General features: G+C 36.9%; 1 protein-coding gene across 1 annotated transcript in view; it reads left to right on the top strand.

Annotated features, from left to right (window-relative positions):
- LOC122795737 (dedicator of cytokinesis protein 1-like) overlaps positions 1–21,923 on the top strand; it is a 2,411,902-nt gene that overhangs the window by 651,211 nt on the left and 1,738,768 nt on the right. The window lies entirely within an intron of this gene.

The following is a 21,923-nucleotide window of genomic DNA, read 5'->3' as shown; positions in this document are numbered from 1 at the left end:
TATACAATACATTGTTAGTGTGTTGAAATATCTGTGAAGTCAACAAACAATATCCGATTATGGGTTATTTGCAGTCTACAACTAGTACATTATTATACCTGACTGCAGCATCATACCTAACGGCCTGAATACTTGTAGCTGACATGTAATAGTGAAAACAAGACAATCCTGCTGTACATGATGTACCTTGGTGTTATTGCTTTTGGTCCATGTGACATTGCAGATCAGTTGTCATAGGTCATTTCTTACAAAACAACTCTAAACTTACACTTATTGCACAATAGACTTTATTAGATATACCTTCATGCAGGTACTTATATTATTTTGTGTTTTTATTGCAGAACAGTTGTAATAATTGATTTCTTACAAAACAGCCCTACTTCCACACTTCCTGCACAACACACTTTATTAGATATACCTTTATGCAGGTACTGATATTATTTCATGTTTTATTGCAGAACAGTTGTAATAATTGATTTCTTGCAAAACAGCCCTAATTGCACAGTCATTGCACAACAGACTTTATTAGAGATACCTGCAATTAGTTACTGGTATAATTTCATGTTTTTATTGCACAACAGTTGTCATTATGCAGGTGTTGCAATACAGCTGTAATTCCACAGTTATTGCACTACAAACTTTATTGCATATACTTTATTACAGTTAATGCTTTAGTCTTCCCTGCTTATGGCACTACAGTTGGCAGTATGCACTTCTTGCAGTACAGGTGTAAGTTCACATTCATTGCAAAACAATTGTTACTGTATATACCTAATCACAGTTAATGCTTTACTCTTTCTTACTTATTTGACTATAGATAGCAAAATACATCTGTACTCACCACACTCACGGCATGACCTGGCCAAGTGCCCGGCATGTGCCATGATGTTGAGAGCCCACTCCTCTACAGCTACTGGGAGAGAAGCACACCATTATGCATACCAGTTTAGCAGACATTTAAGATTAGATATTGGTGAAACACAGGTAATAGTACTTACATACACGTGGGACATTCCCAGCCAGGAATTCTTTGACATAGGTGTCAAAGAGAACCCTCTTCCATCTTTTCAGTTTGTCATGGTGGTGACAACACTGTCACCTGTACGGGGCATACCAGTTCCACTGGTGAGGTCCCTTGCCAGCCAGTCCCAAGCCTCCGCCTTGCACTCTGAGCCCTGGTAACCTCCCTGCATCAGCCGGCCACTCATAGTTTTTGACAAGGAGTCCAACCATGACTCCAGACTCCTGAAATGCCCCACTGCTGCACCTGAAAGCACAAACCATCTCCAAAGCCTGCCATTGTATCCTTCAGAGACAGAACTCCAATGGATTATGCTGTGTTCCTGCCTATTGGGTGTAATATAGCCTGTTTTCCTGCCCTTACATGCCATTGGGCAATATTTAAAAATGCAGTGTGTCACTTAGCATGCAACCCAGCACAGCTGAACTGAGCAGTGCTAAAAACCTTTATGCTTAGCAGTGCACAAACCAGCCAAGCAGTGCATAAACATTAGTCATCATTATTTTGCTTATGCAGTGCTTAGCAGGTCTTAGAAGAGCTTAGTTGAGTGCAGCAGGCCAGTATTTAAAAATATTTTGCATAATTTCTATTTCAGACAAAAATTCTAACTTGCTCTTCCATGTGTTCACACTTTGTACCTACTGCACATGAGACTGAAACTCTTCCCATTTAGCTAAATGGATATCTGCAATGTTATTATACATTTGCATATACCTCTGAGCTACCTTTAAGCAATTCTGAGTACCACGACGAGCTGCCCAAACCTGCTCAGCTACACTTAAACTTGACCTTTATGGAACTAATTAAATATATCCCATTTCTATCTTTAAATGTCTGGCAGGTGTCTGGGTACTGCTTAGCATTGCTGCTGTCAGTGCCGTACCACGCAAACATGTTTTTTAAAAAAATTTAAAAAAATGAAATTACATTGCTATAATACAATTGGACAGTGCAGGGGGTATGTTATCTCTGGACACAGCACCACAATTCCTACACCGATTCAATAACCGTGTTTCATGGCTCTCCCTCAGCAATGTGGCATGATTAATATGCATTGCTCACTGCAGAGAGGGAACTGTGTATGGGGACACAGTAACAGTCCATGTAGGCTCTACACTATGACTACACAGATTTTATTAAATCTAGGGGAACATCTTTCATTTCATCAACCACTCTGGATAATCCCTTTCAAAAATGTTTTTAGTAACATTTCAGCTCATCAATAAACACTTGGTCTTTAGAGATCAATGAGATCATCTGAAAAAAGCATCCTTTCATTACATTTGAAACTCTATTTTAGGTCACTGTAATCAGTTGTTATAACAAGTGATTTAATTAACTAATCAATCAGTCAACTTTGTTGATCAGGTGGGTCAGCTAGACCAAAGACCACTTTCAGCCATGACATTGGCCAATTAGGCATTTAGAAATTTCAGTGGATAGTCACAGTTTTTTGTTATTTGCAGAATTCAAAGAGTGTAGCAGTTCAGTTGCAGAACAACAATGGTGTGACTTAGTGAATACAAATATAGATGACAGTGACACAACATGACTATATTATTTGTACAAATCAAACAGTATGAAAATTCATATGCAGAGCACCAACTTAGAGATGTGGAAGATAGAGTTAAATTCAGATGACAATGATACTCTATGAGGTCATTTACAGTTTAAAGAAAGTGGCCTATCAATGTATTGAGCTAAAAGACATTTACAAAGTTATATTAAGATGTTATTTACATATGTTTAACATGTAGCAAACTACTGTACTAATTCAGTTTAAAATTAACATAGTGTCTAGCTGTGTATAAGCTAGCAGCTATACGTTTGATTTATCTATTGTCTAAACAGTGGCTCTTGTATTCATTTCTAAGAAATTGAAGTAGCTCCTTTTTGTATATTTTTAATTCCTGTCTCTTTTTTCATATATGTTAAGGTTGTATGTTCCATACCCCAGGTGCAAGTTTTGAAAAAGCTTTTTCAACTATTGCCTTGTAAATTGGGTCTTTACAAACAGGTGGCATTGCCTGTAGAGGAATGAAGGGAATGGCTTGTTTGCCAGTATTGCAGTGTATACACTGGAAGTGGGCAGTAGGAACACTGAATTAGACTGAATATCAGGCACCCTGTGTTTGTGTAGGTTTCCTCCTGGTGCTCTAGTTCCCTTCCATAATCCAAAGTCATGCAGTAGGTATATTGGGCACTCCAGATTGGTCATAGGTGTGAGTGAGCATGCGCATGTGTAGCATAGATGAACCACCGTGGCAGGGCTAGCCACCTGGTGCTGAAAACCTTGGCTCAACATGATTGTCACTGCTGAAGGAACACTCCAACTCCATGTGCAAAAATAGGAAAAAAAGGGTTGTGGGTGGATGGATGGATGGATGGATGGATGGATGGATGGATGGATGGATGGATGGTTCAAGCAGTCGAGCAGTACAGCTGCCCTAGCAGTCACTGATAGCTAAGTGGGCTTTTCTAGATAGATATGATTAAGTATTAATATGTATTGGCTGTACTTTACTGAATGAAGAAAAGGTTCCATTGTTGGATCCATTAAGACTGTGCATGAACTGTAAAAGTTCTATTAGTTAAGCAGGAATTGAAACAGTAGCAAAGTTGGCTAGTGTTTCAAAAGTTCTTTAAGTCGGTGTAGAAAGAACAAGTTAGCAGACCCTTTTTTTCCATAGCTTCAAAGATAAATCTAGTTGCAGTGAATAGTACTGTTATTGTGCTAGATTTATTGTAAAATCCATGTTGAATTTAATTAACATATATTTAGACATGTTCTATTAGTTGCATATGTGAAGCTTTTTTTCATTGTTTTATCTTGTTGAAGTCAAAGAATTGAGAATAGCCTGTAATCTGAAGGGGACATAAGTTTTGAACTTTGGGAACTGCGACTATGATAGTTTGTTTCCATGAGTAATGAATTATTCCTGTTGTATGAGTAGTCACTTGAAGATAGTGTTTTACACCATTTGAATAAACTACTGATATAGTGCTGAATGTTTACTGACTTATCTGTGACCGTAATTTTGGGTTTCTTTTATACTTGTTAAGAAGATATAGCCTTCAAGTAAAATGCTGGGAGATGGCAAATGGAAAATATTGTGTCTGCTTTGGTGGTATTTATTGCCTATGGGTAAGGTAAATTGTGAGGAGTGGGAATGGTGAGTATAAGTGATTTCATATAATTAAATACTTCTGTTAGAAATGGGTTGGAGGCCATTTGTCATCGATGCTGAGTACCCTCCAGAGGTATTATGGGAGCCTTTGAATGCCAGTTGTCTGTGGCATATATAAGCTACTTTTGCTGCATTAGTGGTAATGTGTGCATATAGTCTGAGGTGGTAAAAATGTAGTCTATTGTTAGTACTGGAGGGCTCTGCTTTTTAGTTTCCAGATATCATCATACTGCTTTCAGAGTCATTTTTGGTATCTGCAATAATCCAAGGTCATACTGTACCTTTTACTCTTAATTTTTATTATGGGAAATCTGTTCTGTATTAGTGTGAGGATGTTTAATAACATAGCAAGTGGTGTAATTCGATTGCTGTCATTGTAAATTATATGATAGATTCAAGCTCTGTGCATATATCGTGTAGTGACTGGTCTGTAAAGAATCTATTGGTAATTATTTGTGCTACTTTTTTTGTGAATTGGATGACCAGAAGGACATAATAGGGTTATGTTTACTGAGTGTGTTTGGCAGTATTATTGTCTTCTCATATTTTTCTGAGATGTTTGTTATGATAATTTTAGTTGGTGGTTGAATTCTGAGAATCCTGTTTGAGGTGTTATTTTGGATTGAGTTCTCCAAGAATAATTAATTTGATTTACCAGACATGGTGATAAAAAATCAGTGTAATGGTTAAAATGCATAGTTTAGTAGAGGGATGTAAATAACAGCTATATTGATCTTTAGGTCATTTCCATAACTTATTTGAGGAAGTTTCGGCCACATTCAGTAGTGGATGTGTTTGGTTGCAATAAGGTAGATTGCATTTGGGTGTTATTCTTGACAAGCAGGAAAACCCCACCACCTCCTCTATGTCCTGGTATGTTATTGTAGAAGTAGTGGTAGTTTGTATGTAAAAAACATGAGGCACAATCTGGGTCCTGTAGCCAAGATGCAGTGATTGTCAGTGCAGTTGGATTGTACAGTGGTACCCAAGTTTACAGGAGTGACTGCTGTTAATGCCACATAGGCTGGAAAAGGCTATACTGAGACTATGATGCTTTAATTGCAGATTGACGTTCTGGCTATGGGATGTTGCTGAGACTGGAAGTGGGTGGAGTTCAATATTGCCTGAAATGATGAGGTACCAATCTTTAAAGAATGTTATAGACATGATATTGTTTAATAGGAATTTTGCATTGATCAATGGGGAAATTCTGTTGTGCAAATGCAAAGAATGTAGGCCACCATTCAGGTAGTGTTATACAGATGTGTTGTGTGTATTGATTATTTTGTGTGTTTTTTAATGTTATAATTGAATGTTGTGTTTTCTCTGCACTAAAGAGGTAGTCAGAGGTTAGTATGCATGGTACTTGAAGGGTTATAGTTGTGGCAGTGTGTATCCTAACTATATATATTATATTTTATAGTTTATGTGTAATGTCTGTGTCAGAGAGGTGCTTTACTTTATGGAGGTATTCCTTTCTGTTTGCTTTGTGTTTGGTGAATAGTTTAAATTGGTTGACAGACAGTGGTATAATATTGATGAATATATGTAGCTTTAATGAGGTGTGTGCTGAGTGGGAAAGAGAGGCATGGTTTAGAGAGGATAAACCGGAGGAGGTAGGGGAGTGGTTGAGGAAATGGGGATAGGAGATGAGTGAAGCAGGTCTCCAATCAGTCAATGGCAGTAGCCAATCAGGGTGTGCAGGAACACAAGCCACAGCAGACAGCAGAGAGAACAGAAAGGTAAATGCTGCAATGTATAGTTGTTTCACATGCATATATTTATAGATAATGCTGTGACGACTTATTACCTAAGGAGGCGTGCTGTTTCCCTAAGACCAGATTGTTTACAAATGGTAGCTGTATGTCAATAACTACCTCAGTGGGTTGGTGAGGAGTTGCTGTGTTGATGCAAGTGGAGATGATGTTTTTCTATGCTTTGCACACAAAAAGAGGATGTCTCCAGATATGTTCTGTTACTGTGTTGCAACTGATAGGCTACAGCAAAGTTAGTGGATTTGTCAAAAAGATATCTGTAATCTGTGATTAGTGCCTTTTGACTGATCTAGTGCAAAGAGAATATACAGAGGGCAGGTAGAAGGTATGTGCAGGCTGAGGAAATACAGGAAAATCCTTATGTCTGAATTGTACTAATGAACAATACATAGTACTATGAGTTAGTTAAGTCCTTATTTTAATGAAATTGCAAGTTTACTAGAGGTTTTCCAGCAAGTATATTGTTGAAAGATTAGCACCAAGTTCCTAGCTACAGAGCCATCTTAGTGAGAACTAGTGACACACGGGGTATGTTTCAAGCTTCAGACTGGCTCAAGGCTAATCAATAAGTTATTTGATGTTATGCTGCTACATGTTAAAGAACATTATGGTTCCCTGGACTGGCAAGGAGGAGGAGGACCAGAACTATGTCTGGCTTTACAACATCACCCACCTCTGTGAGGTACTGGATGCCAAAGAATGCACTCACTGGCAATAAAGGCTCTCACTGGTCACAGTCGTGGATATACAGCAATAGCAAAAACTGTAATTACCTCAACTGCCTCATAGCCTGCAAAGTATGGTGGTTCTCATGATTTCTACCTTTTGTGTGCTTCGGGCTTGTATGTCTGTTTCCAAAATGGTAATTTCCCACTGAGTCAAATCAGTGCTTGCATGGTATGCAGAATACATCCTGACACACAAATACTATGCATGTAGCCCATATCCCCTCCACCAAAAAGTTCTGATGTAAGTTGCATGTGCTTCTTGCTACTCATGTGACCCCTGGTTCATGCTCCCTACCTCATTGTTTGCAACCTTTAAATGTTGCTGAAATGAATTTCATTGGTACTCATACCCAGACATGGCTCTTCATAGTGCATGACTTTGGGCAACTGAAGGAATAGTTTTGATGCCCATATGTATCTGGGGGCTGCATTAGTATTTCACTGATGCAGCCGGCAAGACGTTTGTAGTCTGTGCCCTGCTCCGTAATATAACATTGTGGAAACAGAATCAACACTCTAACTATATAGCTGCTTTACACTATCTTCCACCAGCAGTAGAAGCAGCAACATTAGCAGTAACCAAAGGGGATGATGAGAATGGCCACCAACATGGGATGAAATGCGGTCACTAAGAGTTCCAAGGCAATGAAAGGTGAAACAAGCAGTACCGCTGGCAAGGTAGTCTCTGGTTAATCATTTTGGGCCATGATATATATATATATATATATATATATATATATATATATATATATATATATATATATATATATATATATATCTACATGGAAAAAAATAAGTATGATTCATACAGTGTTCCTGTCAAGCTTTGCTAGTCAGACTTATTCTGGTTTCACTGTGCATCAGACATTATCTCACCTCCACATGGGATGGACAGTGTTGTGGATCCCACTAAGGAAGTAGTGTGCACCTTACACATTGTGTGTGTGTGTGTGTGTGTGTGTGTGTGTGTGTGTGTGTGTGTGTGTGTGTGTGTGTGTGTGTGTGTGTGTGTGTGTGCCGAATGCAGAAAGGAGAACAGAGAGAAGGACTGCACTAGCAAAACCAATTGATCCACACTGTCACCACTAACTAATGCAGCATGGGGCTATTTTTTAATGCTAATGATTTTGTAGTGGGAAAGAGTTGGAAAGAATTGCTTCACATATGCATTATGGAATAAAGTTTTAGTGACTGGCAGCCAGGAAAGGTTTTATCTGCTAGGGGGATCCTGACACCAGCTTTCATAGTCCTTGGGGTTAACAACCATAGCCAGATCATGGTTAAATGGGGGCTCTAGACAGGGTGATGAGCCAGACCCCCTCCCCAGCCATTCCAGTATCTCATTACTTAGTCCATTCCCAGTTACCATGAACACTGCTCAAACCTGTCAGTGTACATACTATTTTCTTCTTTACTTTACAATGATTATAGAGGTTTAGATTTAATTTAAAACGTCTGTTTCAGATATCATAGCAGAAACAATGATGGCCATTTGCCAAACAAAACAAAACAGTCATATTGAAAACAGACTTAGCATGAGCAACAGTTAACTTCTCTTCCAATAAACTTACATTAATTGAAAATGCATCTGTCCAGTAGCAGATATAGAGTACCTTGGGCCCCAGGCTGTTTTCAAACCTTGCCCCCCCCACACACACACACACACACATTTTTAGGACTATGCATAAATGCATGTGTTCTTTAATTCACTTTCCATGCTGTTATAAGTTAAATTTCTTGTTTAATACTACAACATCTGGTACAGTGTGTTTGAAAGTTATAGTCTTGAACATTTTTTTCTATTAAGCAGCAGAACAAAATGTGTGCACCAATTTTTTGTTGACTATGTTAGTCCCACTAGTAGCGTCTTTTCAGGGGAAAACCAGAGGTGTTCTTTATACTTTTAGGGGAAAATTGGCTAGGGCATCAGGGAACTCCCCCGTCTCTATTCTGTTTGTGAGTAGGACCCATTTTGGAGGAGCACCTCCTCTATCTCTTCCAGGCACAGAGGCATCCCACACAGGGAGCCATATAGAGAAAACATAAGATAATGGACTGATGGAAGAAATAAAGGAGAAAGCAAATACTGTGACCAGAGAATGTGTGCAGAATTCTGAGTAAATGTTTCAAAGAAACCTGTTTGATGGAGATAAGTCAGGAAATGGTGGATGTGTAATTACAACCCTCCAGTTAGGAGGGTTGCAGGATGATTTAAAGAAATGGTTGTGCAGAGCTAGAAAATGAAGAAGATATTTCCTGAGGGATCATTATGGAGAAAATGTGAAAGGAAGATGCAGAGACAATCCTGACGAATAGTGGTAATGAGATGGAAAAAAAACATATGTAGAGAAAGTAAAAGAATTAAAAAATGGAAAAGCAGAAAAAAAGGCAGAAGAATATGAAAAACTGAAGTACATGGTGAGGATTCAAACCAAAGAAGACAAAGAAATGGACAGTTATGAAGTGTGGGACAATTTAATAGCTCTTTTAGATGTAAAAGAACATGAGATAAGAACATTTATTCTTATTAACAAAGAGACAGTTTGGGACATTATATTTGAGACTGTCTTTTTCATGGAGAATATGGCAAAAAGAATGACTGTAGCCCATGGAACGTTCATGATAAAAGCATTTAACAGGGAAATAAAAAAGAAGATTCATGTATAATCTTGAACAGAAGTAGAAATAAAGACTTTGAAAAGACATTTGCAAGTTTTATGTAAAGAAGTAGTAGACATTGCAAAAGCTTATGACAAAAGGGGTTTATGGGCTGGTGGCTGGGATTGTAATATTCTGTTAAAAATAGAAAGAGAAAAACTATACATATAACAAGCATGATAAATGTGGAATGGGAAAGGGGTGTTGTAAAACATTGGGAACAAACCAAAACATGTTTGCTTTTTTTTGTGGAAAAGAAGGACATTTGATAAGTAATTGTGACAGAAGTAACATGTTATATTTGTCAGGAAATGAGACATGGTACCCAAAATGTGAATAAAATGCTATAAATGTAACAAAACTGGACATTTATGGATAGATTGCAAAAACAAAAATAAGATTAAGGAAAAAGAAAGAAAAGTAAATGAACAAAGAGAAGAAATTTTAGAAGTACTAGAAGAAAAATTAGATGAGAAAAATAATAAAGACGACATAGAAGTAGATTTTGAAATAAGCGATGAAGAAGACAGAAACTGCGGTGTAGTAGATGGAAAAAAATGCTCATGGTAAAAGAAAATAATAATTTAAAGGAATAAGTACAGAAGAAAAAAGAAAGGAAATGGATGAAAAAGAATGTATAGAGCTAAAGATTGGGATTTGTTATAATAGTCAAGGTGTTTGACTTCCAAACACAAGGTGCAGTGTTTGATTCTCAGCTGTGGAAGGAAATTTATTAGGCTTAAAATGGCCTATTAAGAAAAGTAACCTACTAAGAACAGGAATTTTGGAATGGTGTAATACATGTGATGCAGATGCAATTATATTCGAAGATACAATATTTTTAACAAATGAAGGAAGATTGCAAACAGAGAAGACATGAGGAGGAAAGATAATCATGAATAATAAAACTGGAGACCAATAGTATTAAGAACCACAAAAAGGAAGGTGCAAAAAAAACTAATAATCAAAGAACAAAAGCACCAGGTCCTCAGCGTGGGTACAACAGTTTAATAGTCTATAACACTATGTGAACAGCAACAAAAACCAGTACGCAGTTACTGAAACCTCAACGTTTCGTCAAACCTTCATCAGATAATACATACACACACACACACACACAACAAATTTAGTACTTAAATACATACAATATAATTCAATTAATTCAAATCAACCAATGGGTACTAAAAATTAATTAATTAAACAGGCAATTTTGTCAGGTTTATACATTGTCAACACTTTCAAGAAATATGAATATGAATTACAGGCTTTAAAAACTTCTTGTGCAGAATAGTATTAAATAACATTGATTATAAGATTTTTATAAAAATAATACAAAAGAGATGTGAAACAAAAACAGAAGATATTATGGAAGACAGCATATATAGTATAAAGGGGAAGGGCTGTCAAGAATTATTAATGATAGTTAGAGAAACTGTGGATGATATTATGAACAGAACAGAAAAAAAACAAAAATAATGTTACTCGACTTTAATAAGGCATTTGACACAACTGAACATGAAACCTTATGGGTATTAATGAGATAATATAATATAACTGAGAAAGTTAGGAAATTATGTGTGTCAGTGTATAGTAATAATAACATAAAAATACTTATAAATGACTGGTTAAGCCAAGAGGTGCATATGAAGAGTGATGTAAGACAGGGGTGTCCAAATGAGTTGTATATGTTTTGCATTAGTTATGAATGTGATAGTATGTGAAATAAATTACAAAATGAAGTAGGCGGGTTATATAACACATGAAGGGTTAAGAATTCTACGTCTGTTAACATATGCAGATGACATTATTATTATTGCAAAAAAAAAAAACATTTGGATAAAGAAGTAATAATTTACATAAATGAGCATTTATAAATGATAGGGATGGCTTTAAATAAAGAGAAATTTTATGTTATATGTGTTATATGAAATGAAACAATAAATGAAATTATGTTTAATGGTAAGTGTATTTTAGCAACAATATTAAGTAAAATCAGATGGTGGTAACAGAAAAAGAAATGGGGATCTAACTTGTAAATATTTGTAAATATTTAAATATGGTGTAAATAAGAGTTATTTTTGTATATAAATAAAGGACCCCTAATCTTTTTGATAGGTGCCCTTGGGTCTTTTATATCCACCTCAGCTATCACCAACTCAAACAGATGGTCCTTGATTTTATATCTTATCCAAAGGAAGGCACAAATCCCCAATGACAGCCGACTGGTTGCTTTTCCAGTGAAATGTTTTGCTGAAACATCTGATCAACATTTACACTTTTCGCTTGTTAGTGTTCAACTAATAAGCATTTGACTAATAGTGTTTTTGACTGTATGATATAGACCCATGTGGGAACAGATACCAAGGCCTTCTGCACCAAAGGTGAGTGTGATACTTGTTGCACCACTGGCATTGTTAACGGTAATGGTAAAAGTACCAATTTCAGAACATTTCAACCAGAAAAGGACACTCTGACTGTTGTCATTATAATCCATCAATATCCATACGCAGTAGTTATGGACACTTTATTGACTTTGTGCACATTGTGTCAGATTGTGATAAAAATGGCCATAGTAAAGTACTCAATTTGCTCTACAGAAATGCACAATAATCCTGTAAAGACAGATTAATGACTTTTTAACTTTATTAGGTCAGCAGGGTCAGTCATTTTTTATTCACAGACCTCCCCAAAACCCAGGAATTAGAGATACACTGTTGGCTGCATCCTTCTCAATTGTCTGTGTCAAAATACATTAGCAACAATAATTATGACCATAGTAGCATACTTCAAATTTCTTTCACAGAAACACACAGTAGCCAAAGCATTATAACTTATTGCCTACACACACACACACACGCACACACACACACACACACACACACACACACACACACACGCACACACACACACACACACACACACACACACACACACACACACACACACACACACTTGAGATTCACATACTGTCTGGCTTCTCATTCTGTTCCTGCTTTAACAAGGAAATCTCCCATTCAGTATGATACATAGAGCTCTAACTGTTCTTTCATCAGATCTCTCATTTGGATGCTCTTGAATGAAATTTCCCACCCACAAACATACATGCTGCTGATGTCCAGATTTATATTGTGCACACTTGGATATCCCCAGGCTCTGCCACAACCTTTACCAATAATTCTCATCAATTTCATTTTCAGCCAGTGCCCACTTCACTTATCTGTAACCTCATACAGAAACTTAAACCCACTACTCTCTCTGCCGATAAATTACCTGCAAAATACCTTCAAAAAGCTGCTAAAGTCATAGCCTACCCCATATCCATCCTCATTAACAGAACTATTTCTGAAGGATCTATTCCCCTAATCTGGAAAGTCTCTCACATAATTCCCCTGCATAAGTTCATAGGTTAGTACTAGGCCAACTGCCCTTGCGAGCCATTTTAAGCCTAGCCAATTATCCCCTGCAAGACTCAAACCCTGTACCTTCTGTTTGTAAGGCAAAGATCTTAACCATTAGGCCACTCTCCCAACCCCTAAGGGCGGTAACTCCAAAGAGTTGTCCAATTATAGGCCCATAGCTATTCTATCTCCTTTGGCAAAATTAATGGAGAAATGTATACACATACAACTGTTAACCTACCTACTCAATCACAATTTATTAGCAACCTGTCAACATGGCTTTAGACCATTTCATAGCACCACCTCTGCTCTCTTATCCTTCACTAACCATATTAACAGTAATCGTAATATTGATACTCTATCCTCAGCTGTTTTTATTGACCTGTCCAAAGCATTTGACATGGTGAATCACCACCTCCTTATAGACACACTAAAAAACCTGTCATTGGACAACCATACTATACAGTGGTTCCAATCATACTTACATAACAGGCAACAGGCTGTACTATGGGAAAATACTTTATCTTCCCACGTCCCAGTCACTCTAGGGGTCCCGCAAGGATCTATATTAGGCCCATTACTCTTCTCCATCTTTACAAATGACCTTCATTCTGTAATTCCTCAAGCCGACTGTATCCAATACGCTGACGACTCCACACTCATATGCACTGCTGCTTCTCAATCAGAACTTCAGTCACTAACCCAAATGACCTTTAGTACAGTTGAAAACTGGCTCCTACAAAGACGTCTTATCCTTAACCCCAAAAAAACAAAAATGCTACTATTTACCCCCACCCGCAGAACCTCCCCACTTAACTTTACTATTACTTCAAATGATGGAACTATAATATCTCCTGAACCAACCACCAAACTACTCGGGGTACTAATAGATAACAACTTGTCCTTTGAACCTCACATTAATAACACCATAAAAATAGTAAACAAGAAACTAGGTTCCCTCTATAGAATAAAACCCTTTCTTACACCTCCAGCCAGGGTTACTATTGCTCATACCCACCTCATCTCTACCTTGCTCTGTGCCTCCCCTATCTATACCAAAATATGTAGAAGTAATCTGAGTAAACTTATATCCTCTTACAACAATATTGCCAGATTTGCAGCTGGGTCCTCCTGTAGAACTCATCACTGTATCAATCTGAATCAATTAGGATGGTTAGAGCTACCAAATTTAATACTTTTCAATCAATTAATAGTAGCCCATAAGATCCTGTATTTACCTCAAAATACACCCATACTTATATCCTTAGTCATCCCCTATAACAACCTCAAGACCTTACGCTCAGCTAATAACCTACTTGTACAAATATCAAAATCCAACAACTTAGCTGGTGACACCTTGTTCTCCAATACAGTAGGTAAAGCCTGGAACATCCTCCCAAGCCAGCTAACCTCAATATCCTCTGTCAGCTTATTTAAAAGCAAGCTTAAACCCTACCTCAAATCACACTGGCTATGCCCCTGTGTTAACCCAGACTAAGTACCTAACTATTAACTAGACTCCCACAATTCCTAGCCTCCCATGATCATGATCTTGTGTTGTCTCACTAATATTTAGTAAGCTTAACCTTCCTTAGGATTTTTTCTCATGTAAATAAGTATATACTGTGGAATGATCAAACACCTTCATATAGTATCACAACCTATGTGTTAAATAACACTAGAAATCCATCCTTGTTTGCTGTTCTTCTATACTCTATTGATCTCTAGTGTTTTTCTTTCTTAGGTTTTTGTGAGACCTTAGTATCTCTTATCATAAATTACTAGGTGTATCTAATTTTGTAATATGTTATAAAGATTTGTACTACACCATTTCTAATACAAATGTATTAGTCTTATTCATCTATTCTTAGATAAATTTTTCCTTTTTCCTACTGAAATATAAAATATATAATCTTAGGCTTGTACTATAATTGTTAAAACTTCTTATGTACCAAATTATACTGTTATTGTCTTTGTCTTGACCTTTTATGTTGTTGTAATTTGCGGAGCTTTTCTCCCCAGGCCTCCACTGAAAATGGACATATATCCAGCTGGACTAGCCCGGTCAACAAATGTAAAATAAATAAAATAAAATATCTCTCTGTTCTGCACAAGCATAAATGTCATCTCATTGTTCTATGCACATCTTAGAGAATTTATTTTCATATTTTAAAGACAGCATTGGGGCCCCCAGTCAGCACTAGAACCTTGGCAGCTAACTAGGTCACCTAGTACTGGATCCAGCCCTCACTATGTTTGTTACCCTTTTACGAGTCCATATTTTGTTAAACCTTAAATGTAATTGCTTGTTGACCACTATTATCATTGCACAGGACCACTAAATGCCCTGTAAAAACCTACTCATCCATTACATCCTAAGTTCAACTGTACAGTTACGGATGGGGTTTGCATAAGGTCTTTACTACAAGATACATGGTTTGAGTCTGGTCTCTGGATGTTGGCTAGGCTTGTATTAGTCTACAGACTGATAGCCTAGTATCAACCTATCATGTGTATATATACAACTTGCAGAGCTGAGAAGCAAATATTTTTTTTTGTACAACAACTTAATTCCTGAAGAAAATGAGTAAAGTATTTTCCAAATCAATTCCAGCATACTAGTGTGCTCTGATGCACTTGTAAGGCATGTCTACATGAGTCATATAGGTGATATAGGGTTTCTTTTAGAATTAGATAATTTAAAATTGTGAGAATTGTGTTGCTGGATATTGTTAATGAATGTAGGGAAAACACTATTCATAGAAGGCTTAGGTATCTCAGAAATTTCCCTTACTGTGGGGTATTTCAGCCTTGGAAATGGTACATATACTTAGTGGTATGAAAGGCAGAGATGCCCCCCCCCCCCCCACACACACACACACACACGCACACACAGACACACATCCCTCCAGCCCAAGTCAGGACTGTAGAGCCCTCCTGCAAAAATGATTTAGTTTGTTTTACCAAGATATGGAATTTGATATTTTGGAGACAAGACTGCAGTTTAATTTTCTCTGTATTAGGGTTTATCATGGCCTTCAATGATATGTGAAAGGGAACCAAGGAAATGAAATGATGAACTAAAATACTGAGAATTTAAACACAATTGAGGCCTCCCAGCATAGAAATTAACAGCAACTCACTTCCCTCCACAACTAAGCTGAAAGCAATGGCAATAAATCATTACAGAAAGGGTAGGACTATAACCTCGAAAACAGAGCTAGCAATTTTTCAAATCATTCCCTGTCTATTCCCATAGCCATATTAATCTGACAATACTGCTTAGTAATCAGCTAGCTTGTATCTTAAAATCACAGAGACCAACTACTTTAGAACCACCTAAGATGCAGTTTCTCTTTTCATGAGTCAAGCATTATTTCATAAAGAAGTGTATCAAGCATGAATAAATACTGCAATCCATTAACAGTAAAGCAGAACAAAACTTTTGGTTTTTTTTTTTCAGTAGATTATGTAACTACTGCATGGTCTCCACAGAATAAGCATCCTCGCTTACAAGAGAGCAGTAATTTGAATAATTCAGACTCTGTACTCTGCAGTGTGAGATACCATTAACTCATTGAGGTTTCTAGAAACTCCTTTGATACTGACTATACTGGTTAAACCATAGCCATTAGTCGCAGTGCTCGGGTAAAAAGCAGAATATATTTATTTTTATTTATTTATTGGCATTTGTTAACCGGGTTTGTCCAACTGGGCTTGTGGCCCATTTTCAGTGGAAACCTGAGGAGAAAAGCTCCTGTAGTACATTTTTAAACAAGTACAATTTTAAACAATATTGAAATAATAGCAGTTATAGCAAAAAGATTCACATATGCTGGGTTACATGCATAAAGTTAAAGTTGCATTAAAAAGCTTAGTAACATAATTTTACATTGATATAGTTCAATAGGTCAACAATAATTTTTTTTTGTTTGTATAAAATTATGCAAATGCATAGTAGACACATTGGAGAGAGAGAGAGAGGTGTAATGAGGTACTAAGTATGGTCCTTTTGAGGGTACATAAAGGGAAGGAAGACTAGGTGGGGTCATGGCAAGGGCAGGTCCTGGAATTGAGAAAATAAGCTTTTAGTTCATTTTTAAAGTGTGAGGTGTGGGAGCTTGAACGTAAGTCACGGGGAAGTTTCTTCCAAGCATGGGCAAGGGAGTGCTTGTAGAGTAGTTTAGAGAAATTTAGTTTACAGAAATTTAGGAACTGCGATTTATAAAATATTGTCAATAGTATGCTTGATGGGCACTTTAAATCCTGCAAGAAAAAGTGCCAAGGCTTTAAATAAAGATCCAGTAACTTCATCCATTATAACTATCTAATGCAAATACTAACAGATAAACCTGCTTCATTGTTGAAGCATCAGAACAAATGCAATTACAAGGTACAGTGACATTCTACAGTATTAGTAAGGTTTTAATTAACTTTAATGTAATAACATGGAGAAACCACTCCAACCACAGATATTCCTTTAAAACATATATGTGCAAGTAAATCCAAAATGCAAAATTATGTTAGAAAATATTATAAACACCAATTACAGTACTATTAATATGAGATTTGCAAAGCACTGGAGCAATTGCGTGAAAGAAACAACTTATAATAGATAGACATACTTATTAATTTAAGTGCTCTAAGCATCTTGAATAGTGCAGTGTGCAGCGGTTTGCATTGTCGCATCACAGCAAGAGGTTATTTGGTTTGATTCTTGGCTAGGGTGCCTTTTATGCAGAGCCTGTATGTCCTCCCTGCATTTGTGTGGGTTTCCTCTGGGTGCTCCAGTTTCCTCCCACATTCCAAAGACATGCATCTGAAACATTTCTTTCTGTGCCTCCAATGAAAATTAGCTCTGTCCCAGTTAGATTTTCCCATTAAATAAAATAAATAAAATATTGTCTTATACAACATCTTTCACTGTATCTGAAATTTGGCCCAGTATCACAAGGGTGATACCCAGAATTGTTAATCCCACAACTCTTGAAGATGAGCTATTATACAAACAAAAAACAGTGAATTTCAAAACTCTCTGTTACACTGTTAAAGTATACTTAACAGTGGGGAAGGGGCTTTGCCCTACTGCTTTCCTAATGTGTTTACTCTCCACACACCAGGCTTAAGGTATTAGGGGACATGATAGACAGATCCATTTTTTTTCTCCTCACATAAATGGGCAGTATAATGTGAGGTTAGACCTTATATTCTTTTTAGGAAGAAAAGAGTGGAGACTTTTTTGTGCCCTACTGCTGCACATATTTTGGCTCTTTACTCATATACACTAACTCTGAGATCACCGAAAAGGGGAATATTCCAAGCTACTAAAGCTTTGGATTCGCTATACATATATTTTACCTTTCAAACTTCTAGTTCTGTTATTCTAAGGATGCCACTGATGGAGCACAGATCTTTAAAAGGCACACCTCAAAAATGTTACCCTCCACTTATCTAGTTTCAAATCCATAAGTTTTCAACACATTGGTTTCATACCACTAACATTGAACTTGTTGACTACTGTTTTGCAAAACAAATATCTTCAGGTGCATTTCCATTTTATGTATTAACAGTGATTAATCATGTATGAGATTTTCTCTTTTTTCCATGGCTGTATGACTGTTGAGTTAGTATATTTAAGTAAGAGATAGAGGCAGGAAGACAGTGCGATTGTTGACCATGTATTTAAGTAAGTATCGTGGGACATACTCCATTGCAAAAATGATATTTGTTTTCATAAGGCTCATGTAGCAACCAGTCTATATCATCTGTTTGAAGCTTTATACCAGTTTGATTCATTGAGACATAATGGAGCCCTCAAAATAAAACATTTTTTGTTATCTTAACATCAACTGATCTCTTAATATCCCTACTGTTTCATTCAATTTTATTAAAAGTGAAAATTTATTCTAGAGATTTTCCATTATTTCTGTATACCAGTTTTTCAAAAAAATACACATACTTAAAGGGTTCCTATTTAAATTATATGAAAATTCCACCCTCCATTATATTTAACATTATACCAGAGTTATTTTTTCTTTGTATAATGTCACATAGTTGTTGCTTAACAAACTCTTCAATAAATTTTATTTTTTTCATTTCCACTTAATTCCCTGCCACAGATCATGAAGGTCTCACCAATTTTTCCAATTCAAATCTCAGATTGTTTGCAGAAAGGATTTTATCTCTGCCTGCATCACCTAGAGTAAGAAGCACAGTTTCTATAAATGAGGATCACTATTGCAGTTATCATTCTAGAAAACTTCACCATGGGCTTAACTTCAACATCCACACTGACTTTCAGAGCTTGGGACTTTTCAGCCATATCAGACTGATGTGACCTTACCTCAGATATCTTCACACACTTGGTATGTAGATGACATTTTCTCATGTCATCTTCAATTCTTTCTTGCTGTGTTTATGAATGTTAGCAGAAAATATGTTTGTAAATTAGTCAGGCCATGCCTGTAACTGAAGAGCAAGGCAGACAAATACCCTTTTCTAAATCTTTTTTTTAACCTTGTCTATAATTTTCATTGTGCTTTGTTGAAACCAGTGCTGGCTTCTTGACAGCTGTGTAGAGATCAAATAACATGGAGATGTAAGACGTCTTCACTCCAAAAAAAATGAATAGATGTCCTTGCAGATATCGTATGCCACACATTGCTTAGGTCCAGAGCATAACATTACTGAGTGTCAAATTTGCCCGGGATTAAGATCTAAAACTGTCAAGGTGAAATAGAAATCCCTTCAGGGTTACCTGAGCAAGCAGAATCTCACAACCATCTTAAGTAAACCCACAATACCTGCAGAGCTGAAACAAGCTGGTGGAATGGGTATGCATCCAAAAAGAAAAGGACAGATAAGTGAGGCCTGAAAGAGAAGGTCAGGAAGGCTTCAGAATATAATCATTCATCGGTTGTTCCTATGTCATATGTCCACTGTATCAGCTCTGTGGAAGCACTCAAGCAGCCCTAAGCTCTGAAATCCTGGCTGATAAAACATATAACATCTGACTTAAAAATGTTTCAGACTTCTTGCTAAACTTCATCAAATAACAGTGTATAAATTTCAGCTCAGAACACACTCTAATGTCATTCATTTTCCTGTATACGTCTCTATATTATATACCTTATTTTCCAAGACCCAGTTCACTAGATTAGAACAAAATGTTTCAACAAATTTCCTCTAGCAGTACTCATGAATGCATACCTATGCATACCAGTTCAGTAAATGCATCAGTATACCACATTGTTACAAACATTCAGCAGTATTTGTCATTGTAAAACTGTTTCCCATGCAGCTCCTTCATTCAGCAGTAACTTTATTTGCATTTACTCACTCTCTTTACATGCAGTCCAGCTGACAAACTCTTTGATTTAGGTGTACTAGAGAGAAGCATAAATGGTCTGTTCAAAACAACTAAACAGGGAACAACTTTAAGACTCAAAACAGGTAAATAGGGAACAACTTTAATGCTATGTTCAAATCGGAATAACATGCATTTATTAATTAGGATTTGTTAGAGATACTATCCTTTATTCTAAATAGGGAAAACAGTTCATGTAGTGCACTTTCTTAAGTAGGTTGAAATGTTTGCAATGTAAGCTGCTTTTTGGCTACATTCTTTAACAACTTAGTATTTTACATGGAAATACAGCTCAAGCCTTATTATATTTATTAGGCCAGTCCATTAAATATACATTTACAATTCAATGTGAAATTCAGAGAACATCTGTGCACTCATGATAATTCCCCAGTGTGGGTTGGTTAATTAGTGCAAGTGCACATGCATACATGCACACACACTCAGGTGCGGACACAAATGTCCACATATCCGCAAACAAGTTCCCACACTCACACACATGAAAGCACTGACTCACACACTTGTATGCATGCACCTACACAGACAACCACACACACGAACACACACACACACACACACACACACACACACACACACACACACACACACACTCATCCTCGTTCATGGCCCTACAGGCACGTGCACTTACACACACACACACACACACACACACACATACACTTATGCACAACCACCCACAATGACTCACATCCAAAAAATTCAAACATTAGCACCTAATGCCCTCCAAAGCTCATCTATACTTCTCACACTATGAGTACTCTGTTTCCACCAAGAGCAAATGTTTTCTAAGCCACAATCACTTGGCTGAGTTAATCATGAGTTGCACTCATTTCCATTTAGTATTAGCCTTTCAGGCAGTGCTGGTACTGCATCACAGCACTATCTAATACCATATCATATGTTGGGTAGCGCTGGTACTGTATTATAGCCCTATCTAATACCATATCCTATGTCATGTAGTGCTGGCACTGTATCATAGCACTATTTAATACCATATCCTATGTCGGGTAGTTCTGGTACTATATTGTAGCACTATCTAATACCATCTCCTATGTCGGGTAGTGCTGGGACTGTATCATAGCACTATCTAATACAATATCCTATATCAGTTATTGCTGGTACTGTATCATAGCCCTATTTAATAACATATCCTATGTCAGATAGTGCTGGTAGCTTATCATGGCACTATCTAATACCATCTCCTATGTCGGGTAGTGCTGGTACTGTATCATAGCACTATCTAATACAATATCCTATGTCAGTTATTGCTGGTACTGTATCATAGCCCTATTTAATAACATATCCTATGTCAGATAGTGCTGGTAGCTTATCATGGCACTATCTAATACCATATCCTATGCCAGGTAGTGCTGGTACTGTATCATAGCACTATATAATACCATATCCTATGTCAGGTAGTGGTGGTAATATATCAAATCCATATCTAATACCATATCCAATATAAGGTAGTGCAAGTAGTGTATCATGACCCTATCTAATACTATATTCTAGGTCAGGTAGGGCTGATACTGTATCATAGCCCTATCTAATATCATATCTTATGTCACGCAGTGCTAGTATTGTATTATAGCACTATCTAATACCATATCCTATGTCAGGTAGTGCTGGTACCGTATCATACCACTATCTAATACCATCTCCTATGTCATGTGGTGCTGGTACTGTATCATAGCACTATCTTATACCATATTGTATGTCAAGTAGGGCCAGTACTGTATCATACCACTATCTTATACCATAATCTATGTCG

Source organism: Protopterus annectens, chromosome 2.part2 (genome assembly GCF_019279795.1).
Source record: "Protopterus annectens isolate FY-2018-M chromosome 2.part2, PAN1.0, whole genome shotgun sequence".
NCBI classification, from domain to species: domain Eukaryota; kingdom Metazoa; phylum Chordata; order Ceratodontiformes; family Protopteridae; genus Protopterus; species Protopterus annectens.
Note: the sequence above shows the minus strand (reverse complement) of the source record. Positions and strands in the feature narration are given on the sequence as shown.